The 27,346-nt window shown below is 45.0% G+C and overlaps 1 long non-coding RNA gene across 2 annotated transcripts in view; it reads right to left on the reverse strand.

Moving 5' to 3' along the window:
- The window catches only part of LOC119853571, a 66,913-nt gene extending 39,880 nt beyond the window's left edge, over positions 1-27,033 (reverse strand). For both annotated transcript variants that reach the window (XR_005292133.2, XR_005292130.2), the window contains exon 1: positions 26,988-27,033. This is a non-coding gene — a long non-coding RNA (uncharacterized LOC119853571). The remainder of the gene's footprint in view (positions 1-26,987) is intronic.
- Between the last annotated feature and the right edge of the window lie 313 nt (positions 27,034-27,346).

The following is a 27,346-nucleotide window of genomic DNA, read 5'->3' on the forward strand; positions in this document are numbered from 1 at the left end:
TACTTGGGATTTATTTGATTTTCCATTAACAACTTTTTTTTTAGCCCCCTGATCCATGAGCCAGCATTTGGTAGAAACAAAGGGTTTTCCCTTTTATTCTGTGCTCACCCCTGCACTGATTTTCACCTTGAGACTCCAAAAACACCTAGAATTTGCCATTATGTCTTTATGTTCCTCCCTGCTATCATTTAGCTATGCTATCACAGTACATTACTCAGCTCCACAGAGAGTCTGGGGGTAACTTTATTATTATTAAGGCTATGAGTGCGATGCAGAAGTCAGTGTTCTTGGTAATTGTGAACTTGAATAAAGTCTAAAAAGAAAATGAGTACTTGTGGCACCTTAGAGACTAACAAATTTATTTGAGCATAAGCTTTCGAGAGCTACAGCTCACTTCATCAGATAAAGTCTGTTACCCCTGCAGTGGCAGCATTATAACCTGGCCCATGTGGTCACAACTCTCCTCAGGTTTGGCACATCTGCCCCTCAGTCTTCATCTAGTGGGGTTATGGGGACACACCACATCTGAGTGGCATTACAACCCTGTGCACTAAGCCAATCAGATTTGGCCCTTCACCCTTCTGTCTCCATCTACAGAGGGGCAGAGGCATCAAATCTAAGTGGCACTGGGACGATGTGGGTTAGACAGCAACACCCAGAGCAAAGAGCCAGCCCCAGTCCCACGGGACAGGAGCCAGCACTGTGGGGTGAGTGCAAGGCAGGCTCACACTCCAGCCCACCTGCCTAAGTCTCCCCTTTCCCCAAGCCGGGTTGGGCTCACTCTCCAGCTTCCCTCCCCTATGAGTAGGGTGACCAGACAGCAAGTGTGAAAAATCGGGACAGAGGGTGGGGGGGGGGTAATAGGAGCCTATATAAGAAAAAGCCCCAAAATATCAGGACTGTCCCTATAAAATTGGGACATCTGGTCACCCTACCTATGAGCCCCGCTGCTCCCTCTTCCTTGACACATCATGTTTCCCCATACATCTACCATGAAATGTACTACCATTTTCCATGAAAAAAAGCATAGCTTTAACATTAATTATTGTTCACTTACGGCTCTAACTGGGCTTTACAATACCAGAATCCCTGAGTTCCTTAAAACAGAGAGTTTTCTTCATGTCCCAAAGAACTTACAGTCTAGGTCTAAGGGCCAGCAGGAAGAACATAGCCTAGATATGCTCACTGGCCGGCTTTGCAGAAGCGCTTTAAAATTAGTGAGGTAAGTGGGAGGCTGGGCCAGTGGTTAGGCTGTTCACCTAAATTACAGAAGATCCAGGTTCTAGTCCCTGCTCTGCCACAGACTTTCTGTGTCACCTTAAGGAAATCACTCCATGGCTCTGTACTTCAGTCCCTCCACCTAAAATAGGAGACTAGCATTTCCTGAGGACTAGGGGGTGTTGTGAGGATAAACACATTAAAGGTTGTGAGATCGTATAAGTACCTAAGAAAGACTGTTAAAGATCATCTTGGAGGCATGAAAGAAGGAATTAAAGCTCTGGCTGCATAGCAGCTTCTTATTGTGCCTCTAGCCTGTAAAGGATATGACTGGGTGAAGTCACAGTTTTTACCCACAAAGCACAGTTAATGATGAAACCAGTTAATGATCAGTTAGTGCCAGATTCCACCATCCTTACGCATGGAATAAGATACCCTTAATAACGGGGGGATTTAGCCATGCACTACCCCGCTGTCTGCCTTGTCTGGCACATGGTTCCATTCCTGTATCAGCTTAAATCACACTGTTATTTTACTGAGCCTACCAAACTGGTAAAACCAGTCCTCCCTACTCCTATAGCTCTATATGGGTACGTCTACACTACCCACTGGATCATGAATAGCATAGCTGAAGTCGATCCTGAGAAGGAGAAAAAAAAGAAAGCCGTAAGAAGAGAATGGGTGGGAGGAAATGAGAACAGAGTTGTGTGCAGTGTTGTTGTAGCCATGTTGGTCCCAGGATATGAGAGAGAAAAGGTGGATGAGGTAATATCTTTTACTGGACCAACTTCTATTGGTGAGATAGACAAGCTTTCAAGTTAGACAGAGCTATTCTTCAGCTCTGTGTAGCCCAAAACTTTGTTTCTCTCACCAACAGAAGTTGGTCCAATTAAAGATATTACCTCAACCACCCTGTCTTTCTAACAGAGTTGTAGGCAGGAATGGGGTATGTCAATTGGTACCATATATCAAGTACTTTAAATATTTTACAGTCATAAATATGGTGGGGCTAAAATAGAGGTAAATTTGCATCTAATATGGGGAAGATCTCTTCAAACTAGTAACTGCTGGAAGATTTGGTTGTTACAATAGCAGTTGATGCCAGTTTGCAAGTTATTCACAGCAATAAAATCTTTTGTGTGGTCTTCCATCATCACCAATTTTCTAATTTACATGTAAGAGAATGGTACTGCTTAGTAATTTAAGACGGAAGCATCCACATCCCAGACTGTTATCCCTGCATGTCCTCAGAAAATACTTTAAACTGGAAAATGCTGTTAGTGAACAGCCATTCGCAATTATCTTTCTCAACTGGCTGACATCCACATCTACTTAAAGTTTTACATATGAATCCCGAGATCTGTAACAGTTTTTAAGGCTCATTCTACATGACAAAATTCTTGGAGGGGTAGGTGCGGGGGAGACTGTCTTCAGAGCAGATTCAATCAAAAACAGCTTGCAATCTAACAGTACACAGACATGCAACAGTTTTTCAAGTACATGCAAAATCTCCCTAGGGTGCTATCATTTTAAAAACCACATCTTGAGGATAATCCATCAGCCTAGTGTCAGCTCAGTCCTTGAGCCTACAGGAATTGGGACCACTGTGGTGTGAGCTCTCATGTCCTCAACCACCAGTTACCGGACTAGATGCATGAGTAAACGGAGAAGGAGTACATTTAGTTTAGAAATTAGGAGGAAGATTTCTAACCACCAGAGGAGTGAGTTTCTGGAACAGCCTCCCAGTAGGCGTAGTACAGGAAAGAATCCCAACTCGTTTTAAGATGGAAATTGGTAAATCTATTAACAGGATTATATGACAGAATTGCCAAGGGACTGGAATCAATGACCCAGGAGATCCCTTCCAGACCTTATGTTCTTATGCAGGCATCACCTGGTGAAGTTCTAGAGCCTGAATTGTGCAGGAAATCAGACTAAATGATGATAGACTTTAAGAGACCATTGTGATCATCTAGTCTGACCTCCTGCATATGACAGCCCACAGAACTTCACCCACCCGCTCTTGTCAGACACCAGTAACCTCTGGCTGAGTTTCTGATGTCTGCAAATCTTGATGTAAAGATTTCAAGCTACAGTGAATCCACCATTTACTTTTGTTTAGATCAGTGACGCACCCATGCTGCATGCTCCAGAAGCTTCACCCCCATTCGCTAAAATTTGTGAAAGTCCTTTGAAGATGTAAAAGACTTTTAATTTGTATATAGATATTATTCATATAAAACATAGTTTTACTTAAAATGTCACCACTTAAAATGTCAACATCTACCAGCAATTACCACCTCACAACATCAGCGCTGACTCTGTGGGTGCTCTGGGGCTAGAGCACCCATGGGGAAAAATTAGTGGGTGCTCTACACCCACCAGTAGCCAAGCTCTCTGCCCCATCCCCCCCTCCTCTGCCTCCTCCCAGTGCACCGCGTCTCCGCTCCTCCCTCCCTCCTAGTGTTTGCCGCCGTCAAACAGCTGTAGCAAGCTCGGGGGGGGGGGGGGGGAAGAGAAGCGGGAATGTGGCGCGCTCAGAGAAGGAGATGGGGAAGAGGCGGGGCCAGGGCAATGGTGGAGTCAGGGCAGGGCAGGGGGGGCTTGAGCACCCACTGGCGCCAGAAGAACGTCAGTGCCTATGCCTCACAATCTGAGAGAAAGAGAGAAAGACCATAGAACATAGGTGTTTGGTTTTTGTAAATATGGGGCAATACTGTGATGCTTCACAACACCACGATGTGGCTGCTGTTTGTAAATGCTGTCTTAAGTGGTGATCACGGTAGTTATAAACATGTGTTACAATAGAGAGGCCCTGCTGTCATGTGCACTCTTGCAAGCCCATTGGCTTCACTAGCATTGCTAGGTTGACCAAGAGCAGAGTTTGGCTCATTTGCAGCTATTTAGATCTCTATTGCACTTAGCCCTGGTCTATACTACAGGGTTAGGTCGAATTTAGCCACGCTAGGTCTAAAATGAATAAAATAAAATAAAAATGAATGCATCTACACACTCAACCCCATTATGTCGATCTATAGGGCTCTTAAAATTGACTTCTGTACTCCTCCCCGGTGAGGAGAGTAGCGCTAAAATTGACCTTGCTAGGTCGAATTTGGGGTAGTGCGGATGCAATTCGACAATATTGGCCTCCGGGAGCTATCCCAGAGTGCTCAAATGGGACCACTCTGGACAGCACTTTGAACTCCAATGCACTAGCCAGGTACACAGGAAAAGCCCCGGGAACTTTTGAATTTCATTTCCTGTTTGGTCAGCATGGTGCGCTCAGCAGCACAGGTGTAGTCCCCCCAGAATTGCAAACGAGCTCCAGCATGGACCAAAAGGGAGACACTGGATCTGATTGTTGTATAGGGAGAAGAATCTGTGCAAGCTGAACTCAGATCAGAAAGAAGAAATGCTAATATATATGCCAAAATCGCACAGGGCATGGTTGAGAGAGGCTACAATAGGGACACACAGAAGTGCCGTGTGAAAGTCAAGGTGCTCAGGCAAGCCTACCAAAAGACAAAGTAGGCAAACGGTTGCTCTGGGTCAGAGCCCGATACATGCTGCTTCTATGATCAGCTGCATGGCATTCTAGGGGGGGAGCCGACCACTACCCCACCACTGTCCGTTGACACCTGCAAGGGAGGAGTCTCATGCAACAGGGAGGAGGATTTGTGGATGAGGAAGGAGGAGGAGGAGAATGCGCAGCAGGCAAGCGGTGAATCCGTTCTCCCTGGCAACCAGGACCTTTTCATCACCCTGGAGCCAATACCCTCCCAAGGCAGGATCCCTGACCCTGAAGCCGGATAAGGCAGCTCTAGTGAGTGCACATTTGTAACTACAGTACAGGGTTTAAAGGCAATAGTGTTTAATGTTTGATTTACCCTGAAGAATTGGGATGCATTTGCAGCCAGTACAGCTACTGGAAAAGTCTGTTAATGTGTCTGGTGATGGAATGGGAATCCTTCAGGGACATCTCCATGAAGCTCTCTTGGAGGTACTCTGAAAGCCTTTGCAGAAGGTTTCTGAGGAGGGTTGCCTTATTTCATCCTCCATGCACTTTACCACGCCAAGCCAGTAGCAAGTAGTCTGGAATCATTGCAGCACAAAAGTATGGCAGCGAATGGTCCTGGGTTTTAGTCACATGCAAGCAACATTCGGTCTTTATCTTTCTGTGTTAGCCTCAGGAGAGAGCAATATCATTCATAGTCACCTGGTTGAAATAGGGGGAATTTTTGTAAGGGAACAGTAAAAGGACCCTGTTCTTGGTGGATTGTTTGAGCTTGGCTAAAAGGGATCATCCTGGAGAATAGCCACATGGCGGGGGGAGAAGTGAAGAGATCATCCCAGAGAATAGCTATGCAGTGGGGTGAGCCGAGGTGTGTGCTGCACATCCACCCGAAAAACCTCAGCCCCTCCTTTGAAATGTGAAACCCAACCAGCATTGCTTGCAATGGGAAAAGATGGTACTGCAGTGTGAAACTATCCCCACATGTTATGAAGGTGAAATAAGCCAACCCTGCATACCAGAAGGCTTACCATGGCTGCCTGGAAATCGAATTCTATTGCTCAGCCGTCTGAGGTGTTATCATACCAGCAGGCACTCAATGTAAAAGGCAAAATGCGACCTTGTACCTAAAGCACATGTGCTGTCTGCTATGAATTGCTTGATTCACTGTGAAAGAGTCTCCCTTTTGTTCTCAGAAACGTATTATCTTAAATTTTACTTTCCCTTTTTATCTCCCCCCAGGTGCAAATGTTTCTATACTCCCCCATCATCTCCATCCTTGAGGCTATCACAGATTAGAAGGCAAAAAAAAACAAAAAAAAAAAAACCCTGACACGTGAATGTGTTTTCTGAGCTCACAAAGTTCTCCTGCACTGGTAGGGCACAGCTTAATGCATGCAGGCATTCAGTGGCAGAGGCCAGGAAAGCATTAAGTGACCGCGAAGAGCAGAGGCAGGTGGTGATGCTCAGGCGAATGGGGGAACAAACGGACATGATGAAGTGTCTGTTGGAGCTGCAGGAAAGCCAACAAGAGCACAGACCCCCCCCTACATCCATTGCATAACTGCCTGCCCTCCTCCCCAAATTCCATATCCTCCTCATCCAGACGCCCAAGAATGTGGGGTGGGGAGGCTCCAGGCACCCAGCCACTCCACTCCAGAGGATGGCCCAACCAACAGAAGGCTGTCATTCAAACAGTTTTGATTTGTAGTGTGGCTACAATAAGCAATGTGCCTTTGTCCTTCCCTCCTCCCACACCACCCGGGCTACCTTGTCAGTTCTCACTTTTTTTTTTTTTAATAAAGAAAGAATGCAAGGTTTCAAAACAATAGTTACTTATTTCCTTTTCCAGCTGTGCTCAAAGGGGGGAGGGTGATTTTAATTCCCTGTAAGCCAACCAACAAAGAGGGCGGGTTTGCAGCAAGGAGAAACACATACAACTGTCACACCGTTGCCTGGCCAGTCATGAAACTGGTTTTCAAAGCCTCTCTGATGCGCAGTGCGCCTAGCTGTGCTCTTCTAATCACCCTGGTGTCTGGCTGCTCAAAATCGGCTGCCAGGTGATTTTGTCTCAACCTCCCACCCCGCCATAAACATCTCCCCCTTACTCTCACAGATATTATGGAGCACACAGCAAGCAACAATAACAATGGGAATGTTGGTTGTGCTGAGGTCTGACCTAGTCAAACAGTGCCAGCAAGCTTTAAACATCCAAAGGCACATTCTACCACCATTCTGCACTTGCTCAGCCTGTAGTTGAACTGCTCCTTACTACTGTCCAGGCTGCCTGTGTATGGCTTCATGAGCCATGGGAGCAAGGTGTAGGCTGGATCCCCAAGAGTAACTATTGGCACTTCAACATCCCCAAAGGTAATTTTCTGGTCTGGGAAGTAAGTCCCTTCCTGCAACTGCTTGAACAGCCCTGAGTTCCTAAAGATGCAAGCGTCATGCACTTTTCCCCGGCCATCCCACGCTGATGTCTGTGAAAATGTCCCTTGTGATCCACCAGTGCTTGCAGCACCATTGAGAAGTACCCCTTGCAGTTTATATACTGGTTGGCAAGGTGGTCTGGTGCCAAGATAGGGATATGCATTCCGTCCATCACCCCACCACAGTTAGGGAACCCCATTGCAGCAAAGCCATCCAGTATGACCTGCACATTTCCCAGAATCACTACCCTTGACAGCAGAACATTAATGATTGCACTGGCTACTTGGATCACAGCAGTCCCCAAAGTAGACTTGCCCACTCCAAATTGATTTCCGACTGACCGGTAGCAGTCAGGCATTCCAAGCTTCCACAGGGCTATCGCCACTTGCTTCTCAACTGTCAGGGCAGCTCTTATCTTGCTATTCCTGTGCTTCAGAGGGGGGGGAAAGTAACTCACAAAGTTCGAGGAAAGCGGCCTTATGCATGTGAAAGTTTCGCAGCCACTGTGAATCATCCCATACCTGCAACACTATGCGGTCCAACCACTCTGTGCTTGTTTGCCGGGCCCAGAATCAGCATTCCACTGTGTCAACCACCCCCACTGCCACCATGATGTCCCAATTGCCACAGCATGTGCTTTCAGGAATGTCTATGTCCATATCCTCATCACAATCGTCCTCGTGCTGGCGTCTCTTAGCCCCGTTCTGCACATACTCCAGGATAATATGCAAGGTATTTACAATGCTCAGAACAGCAGTGGTGAGCTGAGCAGGCTCCATGCTTGCTGTGGTATGGCGTCTGCACAGGTAACCCAGGAAAAAAAGGCACAAAATGATTGTCTCCCATTGCTTTCACGGAGGGCCGGGTGAATGACGACATGTGCCCAAAACCATTCTCGACAATGTTTTTGCTCCAGCGGGCATTGGGAGCTTAATCCAAAATGCCAATGGGCAGCAGAGACTGCAGGAACTGTGGGATAGCTACCCACAGTGCACCACTCTAAGTTGATGCTAGCCACGGTATTGAGAACACACTCTGCCGACTTAATGCCCTTAGTGGGGACATATAAATTGACTGTATAAAATCAATTTCTAAAAATTGATTTCTATAAAATCAACCTAATTTCATAGTGTAGACATACCCTTACTATGTAATTTGAGCAGCCTCTTGCCTTGCTGAGTATTAGAGTTAATATGAAGTGAGGAAAGAAAATGAAAGTTTTAAAGAATAAAAAGAACGTTTTCTAGAAAGCAAAAACTATTAATTTTATTATTTATTAATTATTATTATTAACTGTGCCTGCACTGGTGACATATTGCATTTATTTTTTATTTCATTCACAGTGTAAATCTAGAAACTGTTTCAGAAAAATGTTTGATCTGTAGTTTATCACAGTGCAAAAAGTCCTCTCAACTGTGGCCATTTCTAAAATGTTTCAGAGTTTGTTTGTTTTTTTAAAATATTTGGGTTCTCATTGCACTGAGAAAAGTAGCATCAGGAGAACTGCAGCACCTAAAACAGTGTAAACCCTGACCAGCTAGCACTCTAGGAGATGAATGTGCTTTTCAAGAAGAGGGCAAAAGCTAAACCTCTTTGAAGCTTATGGCATGTCCATATTTGCTTTAAAATGGCTCAACAATAAGTCAACTCAAAAGGCCTCACTCTGCATTAATATATAGTCAGCTACTCCCTGCACATAGCCCAGAGCAGCCTGCAATACATACTGCAAATGTGGCTTGATTTTCAGTAGTGCTGAGCATCCACAGCTCACACTGAGGTAAGTAATGGGAAGAGCAGGTGTTCAGCACTTCTGAAAGTGAGGCCAGTAGTTTGCAAGCAAACTGTTCAGCATAGCAGTGGCCTCTCTCTGCAAGCTGCTCTAGGTTACAAAAGGGCTTGCTCAGCCCTGACTTGGAAGTATTTATTACTCCTGATTTACACTGCTTTAACTGAGACCAAACTTAGGTCCAATGTTTGTATGAGGTCAGTCTATATTTGTTTGTCTGACATGTCTAATTAGATTGTAGGCAAGGCCCGTTTTTCCTCTCTACATTTACAGTGCCCAGTACAATGAGCCCTGATCCTGACTAGGGCCTCTAGGCCTTACCGCACCAAGGTTTTCCCTTTGCATAGACATGAGCCATGATATTTCTCTCTCAGATGTGCAAAAAGTCAATTTGGCTTTGAAATTACACCTCTGCAGTGGAACTGGAGATGACTGCCAACTGCAAACAGCAGCGAAAAGCTGCAAGGGTGGCTACATCTGTGGTAACAACAGCGTTTGGTGTTGTTTAAAAAATAATGTAGTGCATGTACAAGGCTGTGGAGTAAGAAATTCTTCTTCTAAAATGAGTTGGCTTAAGGAACAGTGCAAGAGATTAGAAAACCTGATCAAAATATATCCAGATCAATACTATGCTAAAGAAGAATGAGCAAACACATCATGTCAAGGCAAGGCAAAAGACTTGGCACATTGCTTCAGGTAATTTGATGTTGCAGGTAATTTGACAACTAAGCATTAACTCCAACCCATTTCAGGAACCACACTTCTAACCAAGCTTTCTATTTAAACCACTTTACATCAGTTTTATTTAAGTAGGAGTCTTATACAAAGCTGGTTGGAGACAATGGACAAACTTTGAATGATCTCAGGGAGCTTTGGATCAAGTGCTAGGTGAGCTTGTTCTGTGTCCTGGGACACAAAGTATGGTGAGTGATCTGCAATCTCCCCTAAACAATGTTAAATTTGACTTTTCTGCGTGGGAAACTAAAGATGGACCTAAACCAAAACCTTAGATCCAAACACTTGGGAAGTTCAGCCCTCAGTCCAGATCCAAACTTTGTAGCCAGACCCCATCTCCTACACTAGCCCATTCCAAAAACCACAGATTAAAATGCCTTCTGGACTTTAGGGGTGTACAGAATACATGTCCCCCCCAGATTTCTTTGCTTTACTGCACAAAAATGACTTCTGATGGGGAAGCAAAGGGAAACCACAAGAGTGGTCATGCGCACCTCCCCAGCAGCTCAAGTCAGTTCAGGGGCCCAAAGCAGCTGGTAGAAACATAAAGCACTGCAGGGAGGGGCTGGGCAGTCATGTGTGTGAAAGAGTGAGATACTTTGTCCCTCTGAAGTGAGCTGTAGCTCACGAAAGCTTATGCTCTAATAAATTTGTTAGTCTCTAAGGTGCCACAAGTACTCCTTTTCTTTTTGCGAATACAGACTAACACGGCTGCTACTCTGAAATTTGTCCCTCTTGCTTGCTATTACTGCACATTTGGCATGGAGGGACAGTGCTTTGGGGTGTTTGAGGCGGTAGGTGTGGGCCAGGCTCTGTCCCCTCAGCCAAAGCAGAAAGTAGCAGCCTGCCCACTTAGTGAATTGTTCCCATTGTCTTTGTGAACTCCCCAGGAGTATAAAACAGGTGTAAAAAGATTCATTTACCTCCCCCTGGCAATGTAAAGGACAGTATGGCCTTATAAATGCTTATGGTGCATTAGTGATTAGAACTGGTCCAAATTTTTGGACTGAAAAAACTTTCCATCAAAATGTCTGCATAGTTCCATGAACCGTTTGTCATCTTTCTGGAGATTATTAATAGCCCTCACTTGCTCTTCAGTTGCCTATGATGCAATACTGAGCATATGGCTGCATACATTTGTTGAACAACTAGAAATAAAGGGTCAAACCTAGCTGCATTACTATTAGACAAAGGAGGTTTGGGGATTTCCTCCAATGCTCCCCACTCCCATTCTCCATCCATTGTATTGTAGTTTAAATAAATTACCGAAATTGAAAAGTATGATTATATTGCTTTATTTTGACAAATAAAATATGCAGAATTTTAAGATATTGTGCACCGAATTTGTATTTGTTTGGTGAAATATTTAATATTTGGTGTAGAATCCCCCCAGAAGGACATGATATTGCTCTGTGCCTGCTCAGAGCAGGGTTACACACACACAGTGATAAAAAGTGCATCAGGTGAAATCCTGGCCCCACTGAAGTCAATATAGCCAGCATTTCTCCCGTGAGCCCTGTCACATTCAGCAGTACTGGTGTTCCAACAATAGTGGGACTTTCTCAGAAAAAGCTAAATATATGCACACAGCACAGTGGTTCATCATAAAAATGACCCACTGACAGCGGTAGTTACTAACAATGGCTTGCAAGACCCCCACCTCCACAATGTTGTTGAAAATTATTAGATTGGAAGTGTAATTGGAGACATTTCAACACTGTTACAGAAAAGACGCCAGAGACTTAGGAGAATGTGGGGATTTTACCCATAGGCTTTAATACAAGTTGCATGCAAAGCTAAAACACACACACAGTTTTGAAAATTTACAGTTAGGGCCCCATGAGATAGAACACTGTCGTTCTCTCACAGAAAGCTCAGAAAATTCTCACCTTGGAGCAGCATTCCCTTTAATTTTTTATGTCCATGTGCAGAATGAATTTTGTTATGTGCACCAATATGGAGGTGATGTGTGACATGTTACCTCCATATTGGTGTACATAATTCATGTGGTGGGGGTGGGACTGAGGAATTTGGAGTGTGGGAGAGAGCTCAGGGCTGGGCAGAAGACTGGGGTGTGGGGCGGGTGAGGGCTTTGGCTGGGGGTGCAGGCTCTCAGGTGGGGCCTGAGGCAGAGGGTTGGATGTGGAGGGGTGCAGGCTCTGATGTGGAGCTAGAGATGAGGGGTTTGGGGTGCAGGCTGTCCCAGGGCTGCAGTGGGAAGAGAGGACTCCCCCCAGCCCTCTCACCACAGCAGCTCAAGGTCAGGGGAGAGGCTGTGGCAGCTCTGGAAGGCCTGCTCAAGAGATGGGCTCCTCTCCTGCAGCTGTGGGAAGTCCGGGACAGGTCTGTGCTGGGGCCAGTGGGGATGGGTACCTCCCCCTGCTACAGCAGGTCCATGCTGGGGTAGGGGCATCTCTCCCCCCCCCACAGCCCTAAGCCTGTGCAGCTTAGAAGGATCTTAGCGCCGTAGGGATTTGCAAGACTTGTCCTAAACCCTCGAAAGCTTGCTTCTCTCACCAACAGCAGATGTCCAGTAAAACATATTTCCTTACCCACCATGGATGGGAAGTGAGAATGGGAAAGTTTTTAAAGTATGCAAACAAATCTAAAAACTCTTAAGCGATAAATAAATCCTCAATCCAGCCTCCTTATAAAGCCATAAGACCCACCCCAATAAAGCTGTGAAAAACTTCAGGGGGGGGGACTATTGATGCCCCTGAAATGACAATTCAGCACTGAAAATGTCTGACTATTCCCTGTTCCCCAATAACAAAGAAAAAAGGAAAGGAGATCTATATTTATGCATTGGTCTCAAACTACATTTTATAGGGGGAATGATCCTTGTCAAGATAGGCCTGGACCAAATTCCCAGGTCCCCACAACCCCAAAGTCTGGATCAAGCTTCAAACTAACAGGCTTAACCAGCTCCTGGATTCCACACATTCACCTACTTTAGGAAAGTTTAGATCTTTAGGAAAGATTAGAACATCCTTGCAGGATGAGCCCATCCATTTCCAGCTATGTCAATCACTATTCTTAGACACCTTGCAAGGATGTAAGTGTGCTTCATATCAACCTCGCCCTATAATATTTGCAATAAAGAATGACCACAGAATGCACACCAGGCAGCTCCATCTAACTGCTAAATGTGAATCATACTGCATCTAGTAAACCTGCCAATTATATAAACAACTTCATTCCAGATGATTAGTGTAGATGTGGAAAAGGGACATCAGTATTGCTGTCCTCACATAAACGTAAGTTTTTTGCCTGGGAAATAAAAATTTGCAAAAATCTGGATGATGCATTATGAACTCACACAGCTTTCTGAGCATGCAAAGGCATGAGTCTTATACCCCTGATCTCAATTACCAGCTACTAATGCATTTTCAGATTTTAAAGGCTATTTTTATTAAAAGTAAAAACTGTTTAATTTATACAAAGTGTTTTTCCCACAAAGATTATTCTATTTGTCTCTAGGGAAAGAACAGATCATACTGCAAAATGTTAAAATCATGCCTCCATGAAAATCATGGTGGTGTGGCTGGCTACAAGAGTGTAGTGCTGCAACATGGTTAAAGCACATTTCCATTTTTTACTCTAGACGGGACTTAAACATGTGCCCAAACCATGCCAATGCACAATCTAAAACGTTAGCAAGATCTGAAGACCTATGTAAAGTGCTGACAAAAGACACAAAAAGACCATGTTGGGGCTAAGTGTACTATTGTATGTGGATCCACTCAGATGTTAGTATTTGTAGTGAAGCCCCTGTCTACACTACAGTATTTAGCTATGGTTGTCACCAGGTCCCCCAACACTCTCACTCTCAAAAAGAGGACTCAGGATAGGGTCTTTCAATATGAGAGTGAGAAAAAAAATGTATATCATTCTTCCCTTCTTCTCCCACACAGGAGTTAAGTGCCTAAATTCAATGGTAGCTGGCTGCTTAATTCCTTAGGCTACATTGAAAATCCCATCTTAAGCTCTTCAGGGCTACCTCTGTGTTAGCACAATGCCCAACATACTGGAAGTTTGATCCTGAGCATGCACATAATAAATAAAATATTAATAAAACATTACTGAAACCCTGACTCCCTATGAACCAATTTTTCACAATACTCACATAATTGTTAAAGCTGTTTGTTACTCTTCCTGTAATGACAGCTAATGAGAAAAAAAAAAAAGTGTTCCTTGTCCATGTTTGCTTATCTGAAAGCCTACTGATGCATTACAACAGCTGACTGAAAGGCCATTTGAATGAACTAGTTTTGATTTTTATTCATCAAGAGTTGACCTATGCCATTGACAATCTGATAGATGCAGTTGACGGTTTCAAAAAAACAAAAAAAAAAAAACCATGGATTTCAGAAGATCATTGCATAAAGCATTAGATAAAAAACACTAATCTTGCATAATCATCATGTGCACAATGATACTTATTTGCATTGTGGTCTCACCCATTTCAGAGTAGCAGCCGTGTTAGTCTGCACTCGCAAAAAGAAGGAGTACTTGTGGCACCTTAGAGACTAACAAATTTATTAGAGCATAAGCTTTCGTGAGCTACAGCTCACTTCATCGGATGCATTTGGTGGAAAAAACAGAGGAGAGATTTATACACACACACAGAACATGAAACTGTTTCATGTTCTCTGTGTGTGTGTGTGTGTGTGTGTGTGTGTGTGTGTGTGTGTGTGTGTGTGTGTGTGTGTGTGTATATATATATATATATATATATAAATAAATCTCTCCTCTGTTTTTTCCCACCAAATGCATCCGATGAAGCGAGCTGTAGCTCACGAAAGCTTATGCTCTAATAAATTTGTTAGTCTCTAAGGTCTCACCCATAAAATCCTAGATTCATTGCATTTAAGATCTCAGTCAGATTTTTGGTTTCTCTCTACTTCATTTTGCATCCTAAAAGCACTGTTCAGATGTGCTAGCCAAAGCAAATAAGTTTGATGCTGTACTTTAATACAGTATCTACAGCACCATACAGGCATCTCCTTTAAACTTTTAAGAACAACTCAAATTTTCAATACCATCAGGACTGGATAAAGTTACCATTTACAACAGAAACTCTTCCAAAAGCCACTCTCTCCACCCTTCAATTCTGAATCAAAAATTGAAGCACCACTATTGTGCCAGGAAAATCCCTGCTGAAAAAACAGCTCTGAAATTGTAAAGGAGGAAAACAGACAGGTCTCTTTAGATTCTACAGTTTCCTTCTAATAACAGTTACTACAGCCTTTGATATTCTATCTACTTTATTATTTTCCCCCAATTTTGTGGAATAACAGCTGTGATAATAAAATGTCATCAGAGCCCATCTTTTACTTTGCTTGTCACTGGGCTCAGTAAATCTGCAAAACAGAGAAGACACTTGTTTGGTGCCTTCAGCTTGCTTCGGGTCTGAGGCTAAAGATGAATCACCATCTGACCCACGAGTCAAAGGTTATCCCCTAAAGGGAGTCAGTGAGTTGTTCAGTCCATTCATAGCTAATCCCCGATGAGTGGCTCTCACTAAAAGATTTCTTTATTCTAACGGCTTTTTAAAAAACAGAATTAACAAGCCTAATAGAAATCCATGACTGAGGCAAATCCTTAAGGATCAAGTGGGGAGAGAGGAGTGCAAACTAATCCACAAGTCCAAAATGTCTTTTGCCAAGCCTTTTAAAAACAAAAACTTCACTAGTCTTCTTGTTAGCAGCGATTACAGCAAAGAGTATAGGGGAGGGATTGCTTTCCTTTCCAGCGAAGGACTTCTTCCAGAAACAAACAAGGGTGTCCATTGAGATGGCATAGTAATCCTAATCCATTAAAATCCTTGGCATAGCAGGGGTTGTACTTGGTCTTTAATAATATTGCAAAAAAAAATGTTTTGTCTAGAAAGAGCATGCATTTCTTTAGGCAAAGTATCAGTTGTGTTGCTGGATTTTCTGTTAACTCTGAAATGTTCTTGGTTCAACCCTGCTAGCATAATAGGAAAGTTGTATAACCCCACTTGGTTTGACCGTCAGTAGTGCCGGATACAACAGTGTTGGTAAAACAAAAGGAAAGCTTATACCATTTGGTTTTGAAGATCAGTAATGCTTTATAGAAGTAGGTCCAGCCACTTCAAATGACCCTTTCTTGGGTGGTTTCAGAGTAGCAGCCATGTTAGTCTGTATTCGCAAAAAGAAAAGGAGTACTTGTGGCACCTTAGAGACTAACAAATTTATTAGAGCATAAGCTTTCGTGAGCTACAGCTTTTATTTATTAAGCTTATGCTCTAATAAATTTGTTAGTCTCTAAGGTGCCACAAGTACTCCTTTTCTTTTTTCTTGGGGGGGGGTGGTGGTGGTGGTGTTATTGTTGTTGAGAGAAAGTAAAACCATTCTTATATTAGTTCTGCCACCACAGTTTTCGAGTCATGCATTTCCCAATACATCAGCCATAAACAGGTAGAACATTTTAAAGCTGCATCTTTCTCCATGGGGAGAGAACAGCAGCACTATGGATATTACTGGTGCATGGTAGGTGCATGACAAGTAAACATGCCCCTGTGAAGACAGCATGTGGTAGCAGAAGCACAACAGAAGGAAGCAAAGGTACAAGAGAGGAACAGGGCCTTTAAATGATTCTATAAGTATCCAGTGACACTTCTGATGTCCTCATTTGAACTTTGGCCATTAATCTATCTCCGCTGAAACCTACTTTGAACAGAAATCTTTCAGACAGCTGCCATTTTCATATAAAAAGAAAATGCCACAGACTATTTCCTTCTTTCTCTGAAAATGTAGATGGGAAGGTGTGAGGGAAAGGGGGGGGGGAACAAAAACACACAGGAAGTGAGAATTAAAACTGCATCAGTCCAAAAGCCAAGCTTAGCTATAGTATACTTGGTTCTGGGAGTGGGGACAGTTTTAAAGTGCAGCTCTATTCTGAAAAATGAATTTGTAACAAAATGGCACTGTGGCGGTTCTATGTTTAGCATGTCCACTTTTGGATAGTAGTGTAAAAGCCTGGCTTACTAACTGTCAGCTCTGCAATCTTACGCTGGTATCTGCAGCCAATGTAAGCATTCAAAATCCATAAGACTGCCCCCAAAACATCATAAAGATGTGTTATAAATAATAACCTTTGAGTTATTTGCAGTCTAGTTTCTGAGCCTTTAAGGCGACATTCACTCCATGTTTTCAAGCTTCTCTCTGCAACCACAAACTTAGTTTAAAAAAAATAAAATAAAATTTAAAACTGAGGTTCTTGTGCAATCCCTTGGCTCCAGCAGCTGGAGCTTTAAGTAAAGCAGCAACAACAACAACAAAATAGGTGATTAGTCAACACTGCACTAAAAATCCAACTTGGCTAGAAATACTTTCTGCCTTCCATTGAAGACTACAGGATTTCGTAGGTTAAAGGTATTTGGAGACAATGTTTTGATTTGGGCCCCATGGTTAACCGCTATTAATTTTTACCTGCCTCTCCACTTTTGCAGTTGGACTCTTTGTATTAAAGCAACCTAACCTGGCAGGCAGAAAGACATGAAAAATAGTACCAAATACTTTAAACTCTTTCTAAATGAACTTTTCCATAAAATTATACATAAAGAAGAGCACATGATGATAAGTTGCAGTCTAAAGCTTTTATTGGCACTTATTTGGATGTCACTCATCAATTACATGTTCTGCCAAACTCATTCCTCTAAAGTCTTCAGAAATTCACACTATTTTATACATAAAAAGAAAAGGAGTACTTGTGGCACCTTAGAGGCTAACAAATTACTCTGAAACCTGATATTTTATACGTTTTCAAGAGACAAGGCTTATGTACCATTCTTTTAAAAATAATTAACTGTTAATCTTAAAATTGTGTATTTTCTCCAGATTGCTAGGCAAATTAATATTAAGGAACAGATTTCTATACAGCATAAGTGTCTGGAGGTCCTGTCAGCAAGGTCCCCTGGTTTCTATTCCCAGCTCCACAACCAATTAATTTGTCTTGGACAAACCACAACAATGGCTGGAAGTTGAAGCTAGACTAATACAGACTAGGAATAAATCACAGTGAGTAATTAACAGATAATCACAGATAAGTAATTAAGCCCAAGGTGTGATGGATTCATGTTCATTTGCAGTTTAAGACAAAACTAAATGTCTTTCTGAAAGATGTGCTATATCTCATATAGAAGTTATAAGCTTGATGCAGAAATTACTGAGGGAGATTCTAGGACTTTGTCAGGCAGGAAATCAGACTAGAAGATCATAATGGTGTCTTCGAATCTAAGAAATTTTTCAGAGATGTCATCTGCTCTATGACTTATGTTGCTTAGAAGTAATTGGTCAAGCAAGTCAGAGGATACTGCTTTTGCTCCCTGACTGGATGAGCATAACTCTTCTAGACAGATACAAAAACCTTTAGAAAGCAAATTAAAATTCATTTTCTGCAAATATTAGTTCCCAGGAGTACTTATACTAATAAAACTTAATCTCACAAGTGTCTCCAGAAGGTAAACACAAAAGCGTTAGAAATCCACAAATATGTCTTTAAATGAATTTGCTTCAGGTATGGGGGTTTTTTTTGGGCGCAGTATTCATCCAGCTCCAGTTGTCTGTACTCTCAAAGGAGCTGAGAGATTTTTTTTGCAGGGTAACATTAAATAGTTTGACTGTGTGCACCGTGAGCGCCAACACCTTTATATTTCAGATTCAGATTACTTTTTACTAACATGGAGTGTTCACTTTATCTCACATCCAGTTTTAAGAAACATTTTGAATCTGCCTTTTCCTGAACACAACATGTACACTGTGAACCCCCAACACTACAATTTGATTTGCACAGTTTTGGGCATCATCCAGCTCAGAGTTCCACTGAAGTCAATGAGGCTCTGTAAGGGAGATGGGCTCTTCCAGGATAGTCTTGCTGACTGCAAGATCTGATCATCTAAGGGCCAGATCTTCAATGGTGTTCAGGTGCCTGACTCCCAATGACTTCATTGGGACTACATTTGAGGATTTGGCCCAACTCAACAGTTCATGGGTCTTCAAAGTGCTACTACATTTTTTCAGCTCTGTGATAATCAGCTTCCACAGATTCATGCATATTTTCTACCATGATGCGAGTTATTTTCATGTACTGGTTCCATTGGGCCAACAACAGAACCCCAAAGAGGATATACGTCTTAAAATGATATTTGACAGGGTTGACAGAGCTAACACAAAACATGGAGTTGGAGACCTCAGAGTTAGAGCTAGATTCTTTATGCGAGTCCCTTCCTTAACCTTGTGGATTTGCTCCCCCTTCATATCAGAACTATTTCCATCTGGACTTTTGTAAAAGATTTCTTCGAAAGATTGTTGGGATTAAATATTTTAGGAGGCTTTCTGCCCCAACACCAAAACAATATGGGAATATTGACTCAAACGATGTCCACAGAAGAAAATTGCTATTTTGTGTACAATAAAAATTGATGCAATTACTGCTCCACATTTTCCTTTAAGAAAAATGTCAGCACTATATTAAAATAAATGTTTGAAATTATATCTGAGAGGAGAAGAGGGATGACCAAGAAGTGGTCTTTAACCTTAGAATATTTGGAGAACAATCCAGTCATCTTTCTGGGAACTCTTTTTCAGAAGGTTGACAGCTCCAAGGTTAAAATAATTTAGCCTTGAGAAGTGCTAAAAGTGAAACAAATGAGGGGAAGCACTGCACAAGCCAGACTGGACTGAGATATGCATCCACCAGCAGGAATGTAACTATCATTTTCCTCTATAGCCAGCCCCAAATAAAGGAAACAAAGCTGGATACTTAATACTTTTTAAGCAGAGATGGGCAGCGTCATTTTTCACATCTTATTTGCTGTTGCTTTGCAACTTACTTCTAGGCACCTAGAAGTCCTCAGTCTTGTAGAACCTATTTGCCATTGGTGTGTGTAAGTGTCTTCAGACCCATACCCAAGCCTATCATTTTGAGTAAGCAGGCCAACCCAGGGAGGAGCTGGGATTTGAACTGGAAACTGTCTCCCAAACAGTTGCTCACTCTCCAGGTAAAGGAAAGCAGAAGCATTTCCAGAGTCTAAGCAGATGTCTCTGAAGCAATGTGAGCCAATGCTCCTTTCATGAAGGATGAGTGCTTATTTCACCTGGGTGGGGCAGTACCTTGGAGAGATGCTGCAATAAGAGCTTCTCTGTTGCTGAACTAAGCAGGCTTCTGGTTTGGTCTACTTACTGCTGACTTATTTGTTGAGGTAGTGTTCTGAGAACAGTGTTTTTGTAGTTAATTCCTCGTGCCACCCTTTTATCTCCATTAATATATCTAAATTGCGCTGAATGTATTAAGGCTTGCATTACTCACAACAAACAACGCTGGGTCAGCCAGCCAATGAGGAGGCCTCCCCAGACTGCAGAGTTGCATGGTGCCAAAAAAATGCACCTCTTTAAACAAGACTCATCCTTTTTTAGCACTATGGGATTGACCTTTTAGAGAAGATAAAACCTAGACAAGCAATTCATAAGCCCCACCAAGCTGAGGTCTGGCAACAGAGGGCCAGGAACTGGCACAAAAGATTCATAAGAGGTCAAAGGTTAGGAATAAATAGGGTGAAGTGGAAAACATTCATCTGTGTAGATGGGGCATCTTCTGGTGCCTAACACACATTAGGAATCTGGGTTTGGGTAAGGATTTCAAATCCCTTTCCCCCCAAAAGTTCAAAGATTTTCAGATTTGGACCTTTAGTTTTCCTCATTATAGAGAGGAGTTCTGAACCACTATGGATCCTCTTATCTCACTCCTAGGCTGACCATGCCCAGCTCCAGTAAACTGTGGATAAAATTTTTCCTTTGGGCAGAAAGCTAGCTGATGGCCCTTTGCACCACTTAATCCCCAGTTAGAGGTTGCATGAAAGGGGGAGGGGGTTCACCTGCACCTGGCTTACCCACCGCAGCCTGAGGTCTACACCCACCCTGCCCATCACAGAAAATGGTCTCCACACCAGACCTATAAGCTTATGCAGAAAGCTAATTTGAGAGTGGTCTAAACGTGTGACAAGGAGACTGCACGAGCTGTGTGATCCATCATCAACACTGTCAGTGTGGAGAGGCTGTGGCATATATTCCAGTGTGTAAACTGAAGTATCGCTGTACCTAGGGTTGCCAGGGGGTCCGGTGTTTCACTGGATGTGGCATCATCCAGTCAGCACAGCTGACTGGATGCTAAAAGTGTGGTTGGCTGCAGTAGGTCTGCTGCAATTGCTGAAGGGCTTCCTGGAGCTGGAGCTGGGAGCTGCTGGTGACCACTGCTACTGTGCAGATCCGCGTTGCCTTCACATTGGCTGTGGGCTAATGGCCACCTGGAGCCAGAGCCTTAGGGACACCTCTCATGTTACATTGGCATTGCAGCTCACGTCCTCACCGCAGAGGGAAAAAGGGATGCAACCCTCACTGCAGCCCTAGTAAGTTTCCCCCTGGCTGCCCAGGAGGGGAAGCTGGCAGCTGCTGCTGGGGCTGGGCTCCTGGGGTAGAGGGAAGGTAAAAGCTGTCCTCGCAGAGGGTAGGAGCAAGATGCCTCAGGATAGGAGCAGGACTTGGGCCCCCCCATGTGGCCAGTGGCAGCTCCCTGTCCCATGCAAATGGGGAGGGATTGCAGGCACAATACTACATGCCACAGGGTGTGGGAGGGGTGCACTTTGGAGGTGGGTAACATAGGGCTTGTGGCAGGGATTCATAGCAGGGCTTTCAGGGGCTGGGCAATGCAAGCTGTACACTGGAGGGCAGTTACTATTGGGGTGTGATTATTTTGGGAGGGAAATAAAAACAGGGGGCTGTCTGGAAATTGCAGGGCTTTTGGAGTTCTATGTTCCGGGGTGTTTGTAAGGCGTTAATGAACATTGCACGGTCTGTCTTGATGGGGGCAAAAAAAGTTACTCACCTTCTCGTAACTGTTGTTCGAGATGTGTTGCTCATGTCGATTCCAATAAGGTGTGCGCGCGCTGCATGCAGTTGTTGGAAAGTTTTTCCCCTAGCAGCAGCCGTTGGATCGGCTGTGGAGCTCCTTGGAGTGGTGCCTTCATAGCTGACCCACTGCCTCCTCAGTTTCTTCTTGCCGGCTACTCCAATGAGGGGAAGGCGAGTGGGTTTGGAATGGACATGAGCAACACATCTTGAACAGTTACGAGAGGTGAGTAACCGTCTTTTCTTCTCCGAGTGATTGCTCATGTCCGTTCCAATTAGGTGACTCCTGAGCCCTAACGAAGAGGTGTGGGTCAGTTCAAGGAATTGCCCTGCCAAATGCTGCATCATCTCTGGCGTGCTGGGTAATCACTTAATGAGAGGTAAAAGTATGAACCGTGGACCATGCCACTGACCTGCAGATCTTCTGGATCAGGACCTGGGCCAGGAACACCGCCAAGGAGGCCTGTGCTCATGTGGAATGTGCCTTTAGTGCAGGAGCCGGTACTTTCGCCAAATCATAGCATGCCTGGATACAGGATGTGATCCATGACAAAATCCTCTCCAGCAAGACTGGATGAAAGACCTCCCGGTCTGTGACTGCCACAAACAGCTGATTCCACTTACAGAACAACTGTGCATTCAGTGTAAAAGGGTAGCACTCAAATACCCAGGGAGTGGAGCCTTTGTTCGACCATCTGCATGAGGCTTAGGGTAAAAGACCAGTAGAAAAATGTCCTATTGGGACACAACCTTTGGGAGAAAGGCTGGGTGAAGCCTAATTTGCACCTGGTCCTTATAGAAAACGGTGTATGGAGGGCCAGAGGTTAGGGCTTTAAATGCTGACAACTTTCCTTACTGAGGTGATGGTGACTAGGAAGGCCACCTTCCACGATAAGTAGAGCAGTGAACAAGTTGCCAGTTGCTCAGATGGAGGCCCCATTAGTCTGGAAAGGATCAGGTTGAGATCTCAAGCCAGGATTGGTTGCTTAACCTGCAGGTATAGCCTGCTCAGGCCTTTCAGGAAACAACTGACCATCAGGTTGGCAAAGACAAACAGCCAGCCACTCCCAAGTGGAAGTCAGAGATGGTTGCCAGGTGTACCTCGAGAGACAATACTGAAAGGCCTTGCCGTTTTAAGTGCAGTAGGTAGTCCAGGATAAGCGGTCTGGGCTCCTGCAACAGAGGAGCATGACCCCAAGAACACCAGATTACAAACCTCTTCCACATGGCCAGGTAAGTTATCACTTGGTGGGGGGTTTCCTGCTACCAAGTAGGACCTCCCTAACCTGCTTGGAATACCTGAGCTCCAACAGGTTTAGCCATGAAGTTTGCAAGCTGTGAGGTGAAGAGACAAACTCAGGATGAAGGATGCGACCGTGATTTTGGGTGATCAGGTCCGGGACTACGGGCAGTGAGATTGGCACAGCCATGGCATCCAGTGAGGCCTATAAGGAGGTCCATGACAGGACCATGTCGGCTTGCCCTTGTCCACTATGACCCCAAACTCTGCCCTGGATTCAGTAGGTACCAGCTCTTTGAATTTCAACATGGAGTCCCATGAGTTGAAGTTGTAACCACTCAGGATTCCCTATGGCTAGCAATCCTGATGTGGAGCCACCCTGGTTGCTTAGACCTTCCAGCTGAAGAAGTCCAGCTTTTTGGAATCTTTGGACCTCAGGGTCACTCCCTGGTGCCCCTGCCTCTCTCTCATTCACCGTAGCCATCACCAACAAGCAGGGCTGTGGGTGAGTAAACAAGTACTTTCTCTCTACCCACTTTGCTGTCGGGGGAATGGAAGCAGGGGTTTGCCACAGAGTTTTAGTATTGCCTTGTATAGTTTTGATGAGGGGCAAAGTCACCCCCAATGGACCCTCTGGGGCTAAGATGTCAACCACCAGGTCTTCCGATTTGACTACCTCCTCAGCCTGCAGCCCCATATTGTGAGGCACCCTGCGCAGCAGGTCCTAGTGTGCTAGGCTGTCAATAGGGGGCGGCCCAGAGGAGTAGGTCCCTGACACCACTTCATCCAGGGATGACGACGATAAGGCCAGAGGAGGCACTGGGCATTTCTGGCCCTCTGGCTCCCTGGATAAGTCCTGCTCAGTACCGTGCTCCTCAGTGCCAACTGCGGGCTCAGCACCCATTGCAGGCTCAGGATCCAGACACGTTGTGTAGCCTGTACCGATGCCATTGCAGAGCCCTGAGAGGTGGGAGGACTTGTGGCCAGTGGGGACACTCATGGTTCCAACACCACCGAGTGGGAACCTCTGGAGTAAGTGACCTGGGCCTGGTGGTAGGCCCACAGTGTCCAAAAGGGCCATTGCATGGGCCTCTTCCACTGTGCTTTCCATGGCACTGCTCCCATGTCCTGCCTTCTGCAGCAGTCTGACTGGCGCTGGCTACGCCTTGAATAATAGGACTCCACCTCTGAGTCTGATGATGTGGATCTGGAGTTTGAAGGCCACAGTGGCGCCGAGCGGGGCGGTGCCAGGGATTGGTGCTGTGGGGACAGTGTCTGTGACTGGTGCCATGGGGAACTATGCATGGGGGATGGTGACCTTATCATTGTAGGCTTGCCTCTAGACAGTGCCCCACATTGCAGCACCAGTGGTCTATCCTGGCTGGCAGGGGACTGTGGAGCCGTCATGGCAATCAAATTCCTTGTGGCCTCGAAAGTGTCTGGGGTGGAATGGAGTTCTAGCTCATGCTCAGGAGAGACCACTGGCACCAGACTTCTTGGTCCCCCTTGTGGGGCCAAAGTCAATGGTGCCGGCTCCTGTGCAGGATGAACTCTGGCAGCAATGTCCAATCTGGCAGCTCTTGGCTTGGACAAGCACCCCCTGTTTTCCTGTGCCGTTTATGTGGCATTGGGGACTGTAAGCAGTGCCATGCTGCCTCCACCAGCTTTGGTGCTGGGGAGCGCCGGTGCCCAGGATCTCTATGGCCAGAATCTTTCCTCAGCACCACCTCATGCACGCCACATGGAAGTGCTCAGTGCTGGATCCTACTGGCCCTGGGGCGGGTGTGGACAAAGACATGCTTCCATCAGGATCTGCTTGAACCTGATGTCCTGCTCTTTCTTCCATCTTGGGTACTTGTGGCACCTTAGAGACTAACAAATTTATTAGAGCATAAGCTTTCATGAGCTACAGCTCACTTCATCGGATGCATTTTAAATTTAAAAAATGCATCCGATGAAGTGAGCTGTAGCTCACGAAAGCTTATGCTCTAATAAATTTGTTAGTCTCTAAGGTGCCACAAGTACTCCTTTTCTTTTTGCGAATACAGACTAACATGGCTGCTACTCTGAAACCTTCCATCTTGGGTGTAGCCCTTTACAAATCTTGCACCATTCTGTCTGGTGCACCTCCCCAAACACTTGAGACAAGAGTTGTGGGGGTCACCCGTTTGCATGGGCTAATGGCAGGCTCTACAGGATTTAAACCGCTGGAATTGAGGCATGTCCCGAACCCCAAAGGGGGAGAGGGAATCTGGGGTGGGGGAAAGCCCCCTCTCCTATTAAAAAACTAAACACTAACAATTTCAACTATTTACAAACTAAGCTATGAGGCTACAAAACTAGGGGAAGCACTTGCAAGAGCAAGCAACTGCAGTCCCAATGACCACCATTGGTGGTAAGAAGGAACTGAGGCAGCAGTGGGTTGGCAGGGATCTATATTTACCGCCATGAAGGCGCTACTCCAGGGGGCTCCATAGCCAACCCGACAGGTGTTGCTAGGGGAACAACCTTCCAATGACTGTGCACGCAACACACGCTCACCTAACTGGAATCCACATGAGCAAGCACTCAAAGAAGAATAAATAGCGCAGGGCTTTGGAGTGCCAATATTGCGTGGAAGAGCAGCAGCTGCTCTCTGCTCAGCTGCTGACACCTGACAGAGAGCAGTGGTTTTCGGACCAGGCTCCAAGAAGTAGGTGCCACCATCCAGAGGGGGATCCTGTCTGCCCTGCCCCCACTGCACTGCCATACCCCGATTGCCCCAGCCCTAGCCCCTTGCTCCAGAGGCTGACCCCTCCCAACCCCAGCCCTTGCTCCAGGAACCAGCCCCCTCTGTGCCTTAATTGCCCTGACCCTGACCCTAGGCCCTCACTACAGGGACTGACCCCTCCCCTCTACCTTGCTCCGGGCAGGCTCTGTGTCAGCTCCTCCCAGCCTGCCTCTGCGGGCAGCAGGTGAATCCTGGGAGAGAGGGGAAATAAGTGAGGGGGGCAGGTGGAGAGTGAGCGACAGATGGAGAGGGGGAGTGGAGTGAGCAGGGAATAGGGGCTCAGAGAAAAAGGCAGGGCAGAGAAGGGTGTTTGGTTTTCAGCAATTAGAAAGTTGGCAACCCTAATCTGTACCTTGTCTCCAGACTAGCTGGGTGAATTTCACCTTTTCAGCTTCCCTGCACAGAGCCCAAATACTTAGGCTTTATGTGCATGGGGTGAAATTAAGTAAGTGTGTGTTATACACAGAATATATGATAATGTAAAGTAGGATGAAGTTTTTGCTGGCATTTGAGATGGTCCCCATCTGTCATTCATAACTTTGCCACTCAAAAGCAATGCAGCTATCCCAATCTCCAGCAGATAAAGCTTTATATCACACAATCACATATTTATATACACACACACTCAATGACAGTAATATATATACACACACACACTCACTTACAATAAAAAACAACCCTATCTTACACAAATGTCATTAAGGTTGCAAAGTCAAGCACTCAAAAGTTAGGAAATGCAAGAATTAAGGTTGCCTATGCAGCCTTTGACCACCTTGCATGTACATATTATAATACAGTCTTTAATTACATGATCACCTACTATTTTTTCTTACAAGAACCCTGCCACAATCAGTGCAGCATTATAATCAATTAAAAATGGAAGTGCTTGGCAATCTTAATATAGGGGTCACCATACCCTCCCCTATAAGACACACTGTACATGTATATTGTGACAAAGTTCCAAGGCTGTATTGGTGGGCCCCATGCTTCCAGGTGGATTCAATGACCTCAGAAACTCACTAAGGCCATCAGTGTGACTTCCCTTTCTCAGTGTAGTGGCAAGGGTCACAGCCTAACAAGCTACTTTCATTACAGGCCAGTATGGGAGGGGGAATACCCCACAGTCTCTGTTGCTCTATTGAGCTTAATAGGCACAGTTCAGCCTCCTGTCTGGACCGAGGCCTACTTCCCCTCTCAAGGGAGTCTCTGTAGAGTAGGGAGGTGAACCCAGGCCCACCTTCTACTCCAGGCTCCAGCCCAGGGACCCTAACGATAACAGCCATTGGCAGCTTCCCCTTCATCACTGGAGCTGCTCTGATTCCCTGGCTCACTTTCCCCATGGTCCCCTTTTCTAGCTTCACTCTTACCTCAGGCTTCAGCAACACTTCCTTTCCTCCAGCTCTATTCACCTAGGCCTCCTTGAAGGAGCTGGAAGGAGCACTTTTAAACAGTGTAAGTGGGACCTTGATTGGTTCCAGCTGTCTCCATTAGCCTAACGGCCTGAACTGGTTAATTGGCGTAAGGTGACTTAATTGGCCTGGAGTAGCCTTTGTTTGGCTATCCAGGGAACAGGGGACCTGCTCATTCTGAAGGCTGATATACCTGCCTTCACCACTATTTTATATTCTTCTGGTCTGAGCCTGTCACAATATATATGTTTCATTTTACATTTAAAAATAACTAGATAAAGAGCTATGTAAACCACAGGCTATTTTTATTCAGTGTG

This window comes from Dermochelys coriacea, chromosome 3 (assembly GCF_009764565.3).
Source record: "Dermochelys coriacea isolate rDerCor1 chromosome 3, rDerCor1.pri.v4, whole genome shotgun sequence".
Taxonomy (NCBI): domain Eukaryota; kingdom Metazoa; phylum Chordata; order Testudines; family Dermochelyidae; genus Dermochelys; species Dermochelys coriacea.